Raw genomic sequence first — 13,543 nt, forward strand, 5'->3', positions numbered from 1 at the left:
CATGGGGACCCCTGGTCAATGAAATATACAGGGTTTAAGTGATAGCATCATTTTGAATTAACTAGAGGTTTGGGCCACTATGCGGCCCTCACACCTAACCTACTGTAGTAGGTTGCACCACCAATCTGACTGATATGCCCATATATGGAGATCTGTCAGTCCTTGTCCTCTTTATGCCCATGTATGGAGATTCCTGTCACTCCTTATCCCTTCTATGCCCATATGGAGATCCCTGATTTCATCAGTATATGCCCTTATATGGGCATGCCCTCCTTTGTGCCCATAAATGGAGATGACTGATTTGTTTGCGCCTGATGCCATGATGACATATTTTGGGGTGACAAAAGTTAGTCTAGAGCCCTGCACTCTGCTTTCCTGGTCTCGGACAAGAAAAAATTGCAGGTTGAAAAAGCCCTTAGCTCTGAGCTCGGTAAAATCTGCACATGGCTCACTGATAACAAACTTTCATTACACTTAGGTAAAACTGAATCCATAATTTTTGGGTCCAGAATTAACCTCAGTAAGAGCCTCTGCCAGATATTTGAAGTGGTTGGGGAGTCATCAGATCGTTAAGCACTTCACACTACACAAGTCTTTTTCTTGAAATCGTTGTGGTTTTCACACTACGATTGGTCGCCTACAAGGGATCACTCACTGCAAGATGTTTCACTACGATGCAATCCAGACCCTATACATACATTTGTTTAAATTCCAATTCATTTTAACCGACGTCTCACGAAAACGTGCAAGGCTCCAGTGATATATGCGCGAGACCGAGACGGGACGCTAATGATTGACATTAAATAATTCTCTCTCTCTCTCTCTCTCTCTCTCTCTAGCACTCCTCAAAGATTGGAGGCAGAGTTTGTTTCTTGGCATGTTTCTCTGTTGTTGAATGTCTTAAAAAGGTAAGTATAATACTAACTAGAAAAAGTGCTCCTCAGAGCACAACTCTCCGCTGTTGGGAATGTTGGGAATGTTCTATCTGTATAAGTGTCCTATCCGTCCTGTCTGTATAAGTGTCCTATCCCTCCTGTCTGTATAAGTGTCCTATCCGTCCTGTCTATGTAAGTGTCCTATCCGTCCTGTCTGTGTAAGTGTCCTATCCGTCCTGTCTGTGTAAGTGTCCTATCCAATTGTTACAGTATCCGCCATTTCTCAACCATTTCGTGATTGTTCCTGTCTTACCTCACTCTTACCAGACTTGTGTTGGGAATGTTGGGAATGTTCTAATTCTTATGTTCTAACTGTCCTATCCATCCTGTCTGTATAAGTGTCCGATCCGTCCTGTCTGTATAAGTGTCCTATCCGTCTGTATAAGTGTCCTATCCCTCCTGTCTGTATAAGTGTCCTATCCATCCTGTCTATGTAAGTGTCCTATCCGTCCTGTCTGTGTAAGTGTCCTATCCGTCCTGTCTGTGTAAGTGTCCTATCCGTCCTGTCTGTATACTGTAAGTGTCCTATCCGTCCTGTCTGTGTAAGTGTCCTATCCGTCCTGTCTGTATAAGTGTCCTATCCGTCCTGTCTGTATACTGTAAGTGTCCTATCCGTCCTGTCTGTATACTGTAAGTGTCCTATCCGTCCTGTCTGTGTAAGTGTCATATCCCTCCTGTCTATGTAAGTGTCCTATCCGTCCTGTCTGTGTAAGTGTTCTATCCGTCCTGTCTGTATAAGTGTCCTATCCGTCCTGTCTGTATAAGTGTCCTATCCGTCCTGTCTGTATAAGTGTCCTATCCGTCCTGTCTGTGTACTGTAAGTGTCCTATCCGTCTGTGTAAGTGTCATATCCCTCCTGTCTATATAAGTGTCCTATCTGTCCTATCTGCCAATTATGTATCAGCCATGCAGCCATTTCGTGATGGTTCCTGTCTTACCTCACTTTGACAGTGGCAAAGACACTGTCAAAGTGATGCCATGTATTTATACAGTATTTCACCGTATTGTCACGTGTCACGTGAGGCTTGACCAATCGGTGTGTCATATTTAGAAAGTGAAAACAAAACTCTCCTGCGGAGAGTAATGATATACTACTACTGCTATTAATAATAACTTGGTATATATTCAAGTATAATAAGGAATACATCATGGACTATAGTAACAACACTGTAAAGTAAATTCCAACAGGAAGAAATTAAACTGAACAACTAATATTGTTTACTTTTTTTTGGCTTAGATTGACTGGCCTACTAAGTGTGCGTGGCTTTACACTTGGGGCTCATACAGCATTCTAAGATCCAAACTGGGCCAATATTTTGCTGACGGATATGAACACAACTCTACAAGCATATGAAGAAGGAGCCGTTGACCCGAGAGGCCGAGAGGTCAAATGCCCCAAACAGCTCACACACATCCTGCAGTCTACGCACACACACACGTACGCACGCTGCCGTGCGCACACGTACACACATATACATTGTGTGGAATTGAGAATGTTTCAAGACGTCAGGACAACAACTTGGGACAGATGGAAATAGGGCCATAATTAGCAGGCTGTGACATTTAGCTGTCACAGGGAGAGCTCCGCTTCCAACCATTGGCCTGCGACCTATGACCTTGAGAGATCATCGATTCTCTAGCACTCCCCAAAGATTGGAGGCAGAGTTTGTTTCTTGGTATGTTTCTCTGTTGTTGAATGTCTTAAAAAGGTAAATATGATACTAATGATATACTACTACTGCTATTAATAATAACTTGGTATATATTCAAGTATACTAAGGAATACATCATGGATTATAGTAACAACACTGTAAAGTAAATTCCAACATGAAGAAATTAAACTGAACTGCTAATATTGTTTACAAACACAACACGATTTTGTACGCTAAAAAAAATCTGAAATAAAAAAAAAACACTGTCTTTGCTTTTTCAAATTAGTAACATTTCATCAGAAGCCATCTTGTAAAATACCAATAATAACCATAGTTTTGAGCCGGTTTTGTAGTGCAATTTTGAACTCCGGTAAAACTGAACTGTGAAACTGAAACTTGTCTCAAGATAAAACAGAAATTCATTTTTTTTTGCTCATAAACTCAAGTTTGACAAAAGTTTCAGTTACTGCACTCTGGCTTTGAAGGGAAGTATACCTATAAATCATGTGTATATATTGTATATATATATCAGGAGAGGACAATGAGAGCCTGGAAAATGGCCGTGACTGGCCACTCCAGTCAATCTAGGGTTTGACCCAAAAGAAATTGCGATAGTAATCATTCAGGGTTTTTATGATCCTTAGGGTCATTCAAATAACATGTTAAAAGTTTCCAATTATATACTTAGTGGATCAAGGTAAATTCCGGGGTTGACATTTGGGGCCTTCATGGCTTCAGCGTCACACAAATTAGAACATATCTCTGCTTCTGAACATGCTAATTTCATATAATTTATGTCTCTACCTAAGTTTTCTAGGGTGTTCTTTGACATATTGTCATCATGTTCTCAATGAAATTGTGCACTTTGGGGTACCATTACTATTACGGGTTAATATATCAATAGATATCACTTAACACCCCCAAAATTGATATAAAAGGTTTTTGGATGCGTTCTGTTGGTATTGGGAATGCTAAATAACATACAAAGAAAATTAATAAATAAACCCTCTGGAAAGGCGTCATTTTCAAGATGGCGTCCAATGGCTGCCAGGATCTTTAAATTTCTATATCTCAATTGAAAACTAGGAAAAGTGCTCCTCGGAGCACAAGTCTCCGCCAGGTCAGGTAGGTTATTATGGCCTCCTGGTGGCGCTATAATAGGCCAATGTGAAAAGGGTGACATTTCTTCTTAGGCCTTTCACAGCAATCGGACACTGCATTCATGATTTTGTTCCAAAAATGTGGTTTGCTAAATTAGACCTGCTGGTGGCGCTATAACAGGCCAATGTGAAAAGGGGGGTATTTCTTCCTCGGCCTAGTGGGAATGTGCGTACAAAATGTCACTGAAATCGCACACTCCGTTCATGATTTGAGGAATTTTGTTAAAAACTGACCTATTCTGCAAACTTTGAAAGCCAATGTTAGGCAAGTAGGATGGAATATGAAATATCGGACAAATCCATCTTGATCACATGACTATAGAGATACTGTGTACCGATTTGCGTGTTTTTTGGACAGAATCTGAAGGAGTAAGAGGAAAACATTTGTTTTACAAAAGTCAGCTTCCTGGTGGCGCTCTAACAGGCAGATGTGAAAAATGCAGGGCAAAGGTTTTTCCTTGGCCTCTAGGGAGTGTGCGTGCAAACACGCAGATCGGTGCTGTTATAGGTAAAAACGTGAATCGGCCTGTTATAGCGCCACCATGAGGCTGATGTGAACGTTTTCAAGTGGCATAAGAAATGCCACTTGAAAACCTGGGCCAAGTGGGAATCTACGTGGATAATTTGATGGAAATCGCATGCTGCATTCATAATTTGAGGCATTTTGTTCAAAACAAACCAATCCTGCAAACTTTGGAGGCCAATCTTAGCCAATCAGGATGGAATATGGAAAATCGGACAGATCCGTGTTGATCACATGACTATAGAGATACTGTGTACCGATTTGTGTGTTGTTTGGACAAAATCTGTAGGAGTAATATCCAAAAATGTGTTTTGCAAAAGTCTGCATCATGGTGGCGCTATGACAGGCTGATCTGAAAAATGTGGGAAAGAGGTTCTGCTATGCCATCCAGGGAGTGTGTGTGTGCAGTTTCACAGCGACTGGGCCAACGGTGGCGGAGATTAGCTGCTCGCAGACAGAAGGACGGACGGACGGACGGACGGACAGGGGGCAAAACATACTCTCTCGCCATGCCTTTCGGCCTGGCGGAGACAAAAATGATACAAAACGTTTTTCAATTTATTGTCGTACCTCTATGCATGCTTAAGACGCTTTGCACAAGTTTCACTCACAATTGTGTTTTTATTCACCGCTGGGAATCATCAGGCTGTGTAGATCGAGTCTGCAGCACGCTGCAGACTCGATCGACACTCTCCTGCAGATTTTTGATGGATTGGTTGATGTCCCTTAATGCTTGTATGATGCCGTCCTGTCGTTCCAGGACCGCAGCTGTCACGACCTGGGCCCGTTCGGCAGCAGGGACAGAGGACGGGCCCGCTCTCTCACCGCGTGCCCCCCCTCCACTGCTGGCTGGTGCCGCCGCTGCTGCTGCAGCAGTGGGGAGGGAGGACGGGCGCACTCTCTCACCGCGCGCCCGTCCTTCCTCTCCACTGCTGACCGGTTCCACTACTACTGCTGCTGCTGCTGCTGCTGGTGCAGTGGAGGACGGGCCCACTCTCTCACCGCGTGCCCCCCCTCCACTGCTGGCTGGTGCCACTGCTGCAGCAGTGGGGAGGGAGGACGCGCGCGCTCTCCCACCGCGTGCACCCCCTCCCGCTCCACTGCTGCCAGCTGGTTCCTCCTCCACCACTATGGCTGCCCCCGTTGCGCCACCACAGCTTTGGCGAGTTTGGGTGCCGCTGGAACATGCAGGCTCTGAAATCACAAATTGTTTATCCCTCCTTAGCAGAGGATCTATAATCGGGCACAGAGTTCGATTAAAACATGCCTTGGTAGACGGAACCGACTCATCAGCCATGCATCATCCTCTGCCAAGAGGTCATTTCTGTCTTTAAAGACCCGATCAGCCGTAAGGCGCTGGTCGTTGTCATCATCATTATTATCATCATCATCATCATCATCATCAAATTATTCTACAATGAATAAAAAAACAACAAATGTAAATGTGTGAATGGTGTACTCATTTATATATATAGGGTCCAATGATAAGCTATGCTGGTATCAGCATTGTAACGGACCCGTAGTGGTATTTTTTCTAGGCTTTTATTTTGGAAGTTTCCTGCCCAATTGTCAGGTCCTTTGAGACATAAATTGAAGGGCTTCCTGCCTACAGGAACTTGTCAGCCTCAATTGTGCACTGATTAAGGTAATGAAGTTCACCTGGTGCTGATCCTCAGTCTAGGGCTGAAGGTGCTTGGCAGCAAACATAAAACTGCCTTGGTAGTAGAGGAGCAAAAAGGACTGTACAGGACATGTTTGCCAGGAAGGCTTAAGGAAGGACGGACGGCCAAGGAAAACCTTGGAACAAACTGAGCAACGCACATGCCACTTAGCACCTTGCTGGAAGGGGGAAAAGGTGATCATTTTTATTGTTTGTCATTTTGTATTGTCACTGTTGAGCGATATTTGTTTTATTGTTATCAGTGATCTTATTGTTGGATTTTTTTTTTTTTGATTGAATATTTTATTAGGCAAAAGAATGTAAAACAACACATTTACATTTAAAATACTTTGTCTAACAGGTCCGTTCATAAAAGTCCTTGCGGACTTGTTTCCAATGAGGGCCTTGGTATTCAATTCATAGACATATATAGTGGCACCACAGTTCAAATATCATTACACAAAGAAATAAAAAAAATAATAAAAAAAACAGCAAAAAATTATATATATATATATATATATATATACATATACATACATACACATACATATACATATACATATATACATATATACACATATACATATATACATACATACACACATACACATATATATATATATATATACATACATATATATATACACATATACATATATACATACACATATACAACACTATGTACAGCCAATGGAATAAAAAAAGGGGGGAAAGATATGTACAAGAACAGGGGGGGGGGGGTCGGCTGTCTAACGGGAAAATGGTACTACCTCCTCTTTTGGCCTCCTGAAAAGTGATTTTTTAAGGCTCTTTTAAATGAGCCCAGCGAATAATATGGATATGGTTAATGTATTCTTCTAAGGTGGTTTATGTATTGTTGATAGCGTTAGGGTATGAGTTGTGAAATGACATGGTGCAATTTGCTTTATGGAATTATTGATTTGTTATGTATTTTATGTTTTTCTTCATAGTTTCTACGTTGGGTTCCGAATAAAATTATTAAACTCATCAGTCAAGACTCCAAACCTCTTACTGTCCAGCTGGGTCCGCTACAATCATAGGCTATGAACTTACCACCACCGTCGGCAGTGTCACCCCCTGGCACGTCCAGGCCCTACGTCGTCTCAGGTCCCATGAGGGAGGCGATCCTCTCCTCCACCTCACTGAGTTTTAACTCCGGATCAGTCTGGTCAGAGGATCAGAATGGAAATAAGCTCCCGATCTATATATGTATATAGGCTATAATAATGGTAATCCTACTATAATTCTAGTAACCTGACGGTGGGTGGATGGGGTCCTGGGTCTCCGATCAAACTGCGCATGTGTCGTGTTGCCAGGTTTCGCGAGAGAAACAAGCAACGAGGTCTATGAAAACGAGGCCAAACCAAACGAACCCTATACCACCAACATTGGCCCTACAGCGCTTACAGTACGCCGACATGGCAACACCGAGACCCCGCCCACTCTCTGACTGTCTACAATTCCAAGCAACGAGGTCTATGAAAACGAGGCCAAACCAAACGAACCCTATACCACCAACATTGGCCCTACAGCGCTTACAGTACGCCGACATGGCAACACCGAGACCCCGCCCACTCTCTGACTGTCTACAATTCCACACGCCGCGGCCGCCATTGAAATCAGCAGCTCGCTCGCTTCACACAGCTCACGCACAGTTACCTCCTAAACGCTGAAATAAGCACACATTTCGAACCAATGTGGTAATATTCTCACACAAACAAGCCCAACTTACATTTCTGTCCATTACAAATGTCACAAGACACGAAGGAGACGAGGCAGCGGCCCCGCGGAAGTCGCGGCCTAGCGCAAGCATAAGCCTCGCCTGGGAGTGGGGCCTTTACCCCAACATCGCCGCGCCGCCCGACGGATGTCGGCGCGCTGCCACCCGCGACGTCCCGCGCCATGTAAACAAACTACCGGTTGTTGCTAATACTGTCTAAAGCATGTATGTGAATGCTTCTGTCCAATACTGTGTTGCCGTTAGTTGGGTTTAAGCCAACAGCTGCCTATAATGGGCCGTCAGTGTGGAGCTAAGCCACGGGTAGCGTTAGCATGCGGCTAACGTTAATGTTACACAACGCAGCTGTCGTCACTCAAACGGCTACGTTAAACATCTTATCAACAACCTGTATGAACGTTAGTGTGGTCAATGTCATCAATGCTAACTAATTAGCCCGTTGAACAGTGTTATTTTGGGGACTTTGGTGGGTTTCTGTGACACAATGTCACGATGTAGCAACTCACAGTGTTATGTCACACGCAATTGAATAGCTTAGCACTTCCGGTCGTTCCTTCACAATAAAGGTTGCAATCAATTGAAAATAGCCCATCTACAAGCTCTCAATGCGTCGCGATGCGTTGTGAAAATAGGGAGATGGGGAGAGAGAGAGAGAGAGGGACGGAGAGAATACTCAAATACCTTGAGCAAAAATACTTCAGAGTACTCAACATGAGTAAAAAATACTTAAAAGTACTGAAAAGTTGAAAAAAAAGAGTAAAAATACTTAAAGATTGATGAAAACACTACAAATACCTAAAAGTTGATAAAAACACTACAAATACCTAAAAGTTGATAAAAACAGTAAAAATACTTAAAAATCTGTAAAAAAAACTTTAAAGCTAATAAAGTCATTAAAAACACTTTCAAGTAAATACATTGAGTAACAATACTTACTTAACTACTACTACAAATACTCTTTTAGTACCGCCTCTTTTAGTACCGCCTCAATACCAGCTTCAATGCATTACTGAAATTACATTTATATGAAATACATCACAACACCCTCCTATAATATTAAAACAAACAGCCGAAGGGGTCCGCCATGTTCCACAGGGGTGCGCGGGCCCCCAGGGGGTCCAGGGACACCCAGGAAAATAAAAAAGAAATGTTGAATCTTTTTCTTTTTCACTTTTGGAATTTTTTGTCCCACGCTTTTGGTACCCCAAAATAGGGGGGCGCCACGATGGGGCGCGCGCGGGGGAGAAACCGCGCGACAGGACGTGCATTAACCCCAACTTTGCAACTACTTTCGCCTGCGCCCTTCACCGGGTATGGTCTAGTAATAATAATAATAATAATAATAATAATAAACTTTATTTGTATAGCAGCTTTCATGACATGCAGCTCAAAGTGCTTTACAGAGCAAGAATACAATTACAGTTACAAATAATTTAAGAAAAATAAGAATAGCGTTTAATAAACCTGTTGCTTTGTCTCAAGTAAACAATGTCATATCAACTTACTTGACCACCACCGGTTAGCAGCTGACTCTTCCTTAGCGCTGCCACCCGCTTTTTCGTATTCATTTTTAAATCGCTCCATTTCTTCTTGAACTGAACGGTATAGACCAAATTAGCGCTTTTATATTATTAATTTGGATTATTATATAAATATTGTAGGCTATAGGATATGGCATGGCATGTATTTATTTATTTAATGTTAACATCTATATTGAAATAGAATATCAAACCTCTGCTGGTGTCCTATGGTCCAATGCCACGCTGTTGACATTTTCGGTTATTTTGTTCCACACCCTATTTTTTAGAGTGTTTTTTTATACCACTTTTAAGGCTTCCAAACAAAACTTGACGGTTCTTTTCAACCTCAGTAGTAAGTACATCAATTTCTACCTCAGAGTAGTTTCTTTTTTTGGCCGTAACTCGAGCCGCCATTGTCGCAAAAAGGAGGACGAGTCCCCAGAAGCTATAGACCGGGAGCCAGGCCCAGCCCTCAGAATGTTTTCTGCTAAAAAAATGTCACTATGATTTCCTGTTAGCATATACCTGTGGCCATCACAAGTTCATACTGACCACCCCCAACTCGGGGCCGTTTGGTCTCAGGGGCCCCAAAACCCCCTTTTTTGGGGCGAAATTATGTTAATGGCAATATTAATTTACTAAAATTACATAAATTGTCTTACACATATGAAATGTATGTTCGGTAATCACAAGGCAGGATGATGTAGGCTATCACAGTTCTCTTGGGTTTCTCTTGTCTGTAACTATAGTCAGTGGTGTAAAGTAACCAAGTACATTTACTCAAGTACTGTACTTGCGTACAAGTTTGAGGTACTTTTCACTTACTGGAGTATTTCCAATTTTCAGTTTTACTTCTACTCCACTACACAAACACAGAGACAAACATTGTACTTTTATCTACTATTATTTGACAACTTTAGTTACTTTGTTGATTTTGATTGTTATTACAAACACACATTACCCACTTCAGCCCTATATATACATGTCAGCCATTTGAAAATAGCAGATCTACAAGCTCACAATGCGTCGCAATGTGACGCATTGTGCAGCAGTAGAAAAGAGATGTAAAAACTGTGCAACTACATAAATGTGTATCTAATGACATTGTAAATACCATCATTGAGCGTTAAAAGTCTTTACTCTTACTGTAGACAGATTGCCTGCTGCCAACCCTAAAAATGTATTATAGTAAACAGAAAGAGGACTGAGGCCCCATCAGAGCCGACGTTGACCAGAAAGAGAATCAAATCCTCCTTTTATGTTGGTCCACTTACGCAACAGTTGACATACAGTCAGTAAGTCACTACCCTCAAGGGAGGGAGAGAGAGCTTGGTACATCATTATAGAGAGAAAGGGGCCCTGTGACCTGACCTTATCTTTCCAACCTTATCTTTTCTTTCTTGGAATTCAATCTGGCACGCCTTTAAATATTCTAGTAGACCGGGAGCCAGGCCCAGCCCTCAGAATGTTTTCTGCTAAAAAAAAATCACTATGATTTCCTATTAGCATATACCTTGGGCCATCACAAGTTCATACTGACCACCCCCAACTCAGGGCCGTTTGGTCTCAGGGGCCCCAAAACCCCTTTTTTTGGGGCGAAATTATGTTAATGGCAATATTAATTTACTAAAATTACATAAATTGTCTTACACATATGAAATTCGGCATGGAGTATCCTGACACATAGGGGTAAGTAGCAAAATAGGATTCTGGTGCTTGCTGTACTTTTAAATATGACCACAACATCCCCAGAAAAACAAAAGAAAATACTGTCCGCTTGACAAATAACAACAAAGATGATTATTTCCCAGCACTTTATGGTGAATATCACTGCCTCACTTGTATATAGAAAACTTCCCATGTCCCTAAGCTTCAATTTGAGCCCAAGATGACCTTTGTATCTTGAACATTACTCTTTCTGTAGCCAACATTCTGCATTATACTGGTCCACACGCGACTGTTTATTTTCTTTTCTAGTTTGGATTTTTTGGCATCCTTAGGACCCCTAATATAGGGATTTTGATGATCCCAAGAAAATAAGTGGTCCAAAGTGTGTTTTTTTTCAATGTTTTATTACCCCTATGAGACCTGCGGGATTGCTGGCTGGAACGCCGGCGAGGCTGTCTTTCGGACACTATGGCGCGCTCAAATTTAGACGTAGCCCAAAGATAGAGATACCATTAGATTTTCAATGGGACCAACCTTGTCATGCTACCTTGTCGGGAAGGGGGCTAAATACCTAATGATTCAAAGTTAGACAACATTTTGGCGAGGGGAAAACCATCAACCATCAACATTTTCCAAATGGTCCCTTGAGCTGTCACCTCAATATATGTGAATGGAAATGGGTTACATGGATACCTACAGCCTCCCCTGTACAGACATGGCAAATGTATGCCAATCTCATGCAGTTTTGGGTAAGAACCATGCAGTTTTTTCCATGCAGTATACAAATATGTAATTTCCGCCTATTGTAAAAAGGAGACCACTTTACTGTATCTATAGCTGTATGAGACCCCTGTACTTTATCTATTGCTGTATGATACCACTGTACTGCATCTATAGCTGTATGAGACCACTGTACTTTATCTATTGCTGTATGATACCAGTACCACTGTACTGCATCTAGAGACCACTGTACTGTATATAGACCACTGTACTGCATATATTGCTATATGAGACCACTGTACTTCAGCTGTATGAGACCATGACTGTATTGCATCTAGACCACTGTACTGCATCTATATCCCACTCTACTGAATCTATAAACCATTGTACTGCATATTAAGACCACTGTACTGCATCTAGAGACCATTTTACTACATCTTAAGACCACTGTACTGCATCTAGAGACTAACTACTGTATCTATAGACCACTCTAGTGCATCTGTAGACCACTGTAGTGCATCTGTAGACTACTCTAGTGCATCTGTAGACTACTCTAGTGCCTCTGTAGACCACTGTACTGCATATATAGACCATTGTACTGCATCTATAGACCACTGTACTGCATCTAGAGACCACTGTACTGTATCTAGACCACTGTACTGAATCTATAGACCATTTTACTACATCGTAAGACCACTGTACTGCATCTGTAGACCACTGTAGTGCATCTGTAGACCAGAGCCTGGGGCCCCCCAGGCTCTGTAGACCACTGGACCAATGGTCTATAGATGGTCTATAATGCAGAATTCTGGCTACAGAAAGAGTAATGTTCAAGATACAACGGTCATCTTGGGCTCAAATTTGAAGCTTAGGGACATGGGAATTTTTCTATATACAAGTGAGGCAGTGATATTCACCATAAAGTGTTGGGAAATAATCATCTTTGTTGTTATTTGTCAAGCGGATAGTATATATATATTTTTTTTCTGAGGATGTTGTGGTCATATTTAAAAGTACAATGGTAGCAAGCACCAGAATCCTATTTTGCTACTTACCCCTATGTGTCAGGATACTCCATGCCGAATTTCATATGTGTAGACAATTTATGTAATTTTAGTAAATTAATATTGCCATTAACATAATTTCGCCCAAAAAAAGGGGGTTTTGGGGCCCCTGAGACCAAACGGCCCTGAGTTGGGGGTGGTCAGTATGAACTTGTGATGGCCCAAGGTATATGCTAACAGGAAATCATAGTGATTTTTTTTTAGCAGAAAACATTCTGAGGGCTGGGCCTGGCTCCCGGTCTACTAGAATATTTAAATTCCAGATTGAATTCCAGGAAAGAAAAAGATATTCCAGGAAAGAAAAGATAAGGTTGGAAAGATAAGGTCAGGTCACAGGGCCCCTTTCTCTCTATAATGATGTACCAAGCTCTCTCTCCCTCCCTTGAGGGTAGTGACTTACTGACTGTATGTCAACTGTTGCTTAATAACAAATCAAACTGAGTTCTCTTCAAGTGGACCAACATAAAAGTAGGATTTGATTCTCTTTCTGGTCAACGTCGGCTCTGATGGGGCCTCAGTTCTCTTTCTGTTTACTATAATACATTTTTAGGGTTGGCAGCAGGCAATCTGTCTACAGTAAGAGTAAAGACTTTTAACGCTCAATGATGGTATTTACAATGTCATTAGATACACATTTATGTAGTTGCACAGTTTTTACATCTCTTTTCTACTGCTGCACAATGCGTCACATTGCGACGCATTGTGAGCTTGTAGATCTGCTATTTTCAAATGGCTGACATGTATATATAGGGCTGAAGTGGGTAATGTGTGTTTGTAATAACAATCAAAATCAACAAAGTAACTAAAGTTGTCAAATAATAGTAGATAAAAGTACAATGTTTGTCTCTGTGTGCTCGTCTCTGCTCATAGACAAGGAATTCC

At 41.8% G+C, this 13,543-nt stretch overlaps 1 long non-coding RNA gene across 1 annotated transcript; it reads right to left on the reverse strand.

Moving 5' to 3' along the window:
• Positions 1-5,204: 5,204 nt before the first annotated feature.
• On the reverse strand, positions 5,205-9,263 carry LOC311050322. Its single transcript, XR_014601285.1, has 3 exons — positions 9,195-9,263; positions 7,005-7,116; positions 5,205-5,464 (listed from the first exon to the last, which is right to left on the reverse strand). It is a non-coding gene; the product is annotated as an uncharacterized lncRNA (long non-coding RNA).
• Positions 9,264-13,543: the final 4,280 nt, after the last annotated feature.

Source organism: Gymnoscopelus microlampas (assembly GCF_963454915.1).
Source record: "Gymnoscopelus microlampas genome assembly, chromosome: 8".
NCBI lineage: Eukaryota > Metazoa > Chordata > Actinopteri > Myctophiformes > Myctophidae > Gymnoscopelus > Gymnoscopelus microlampas.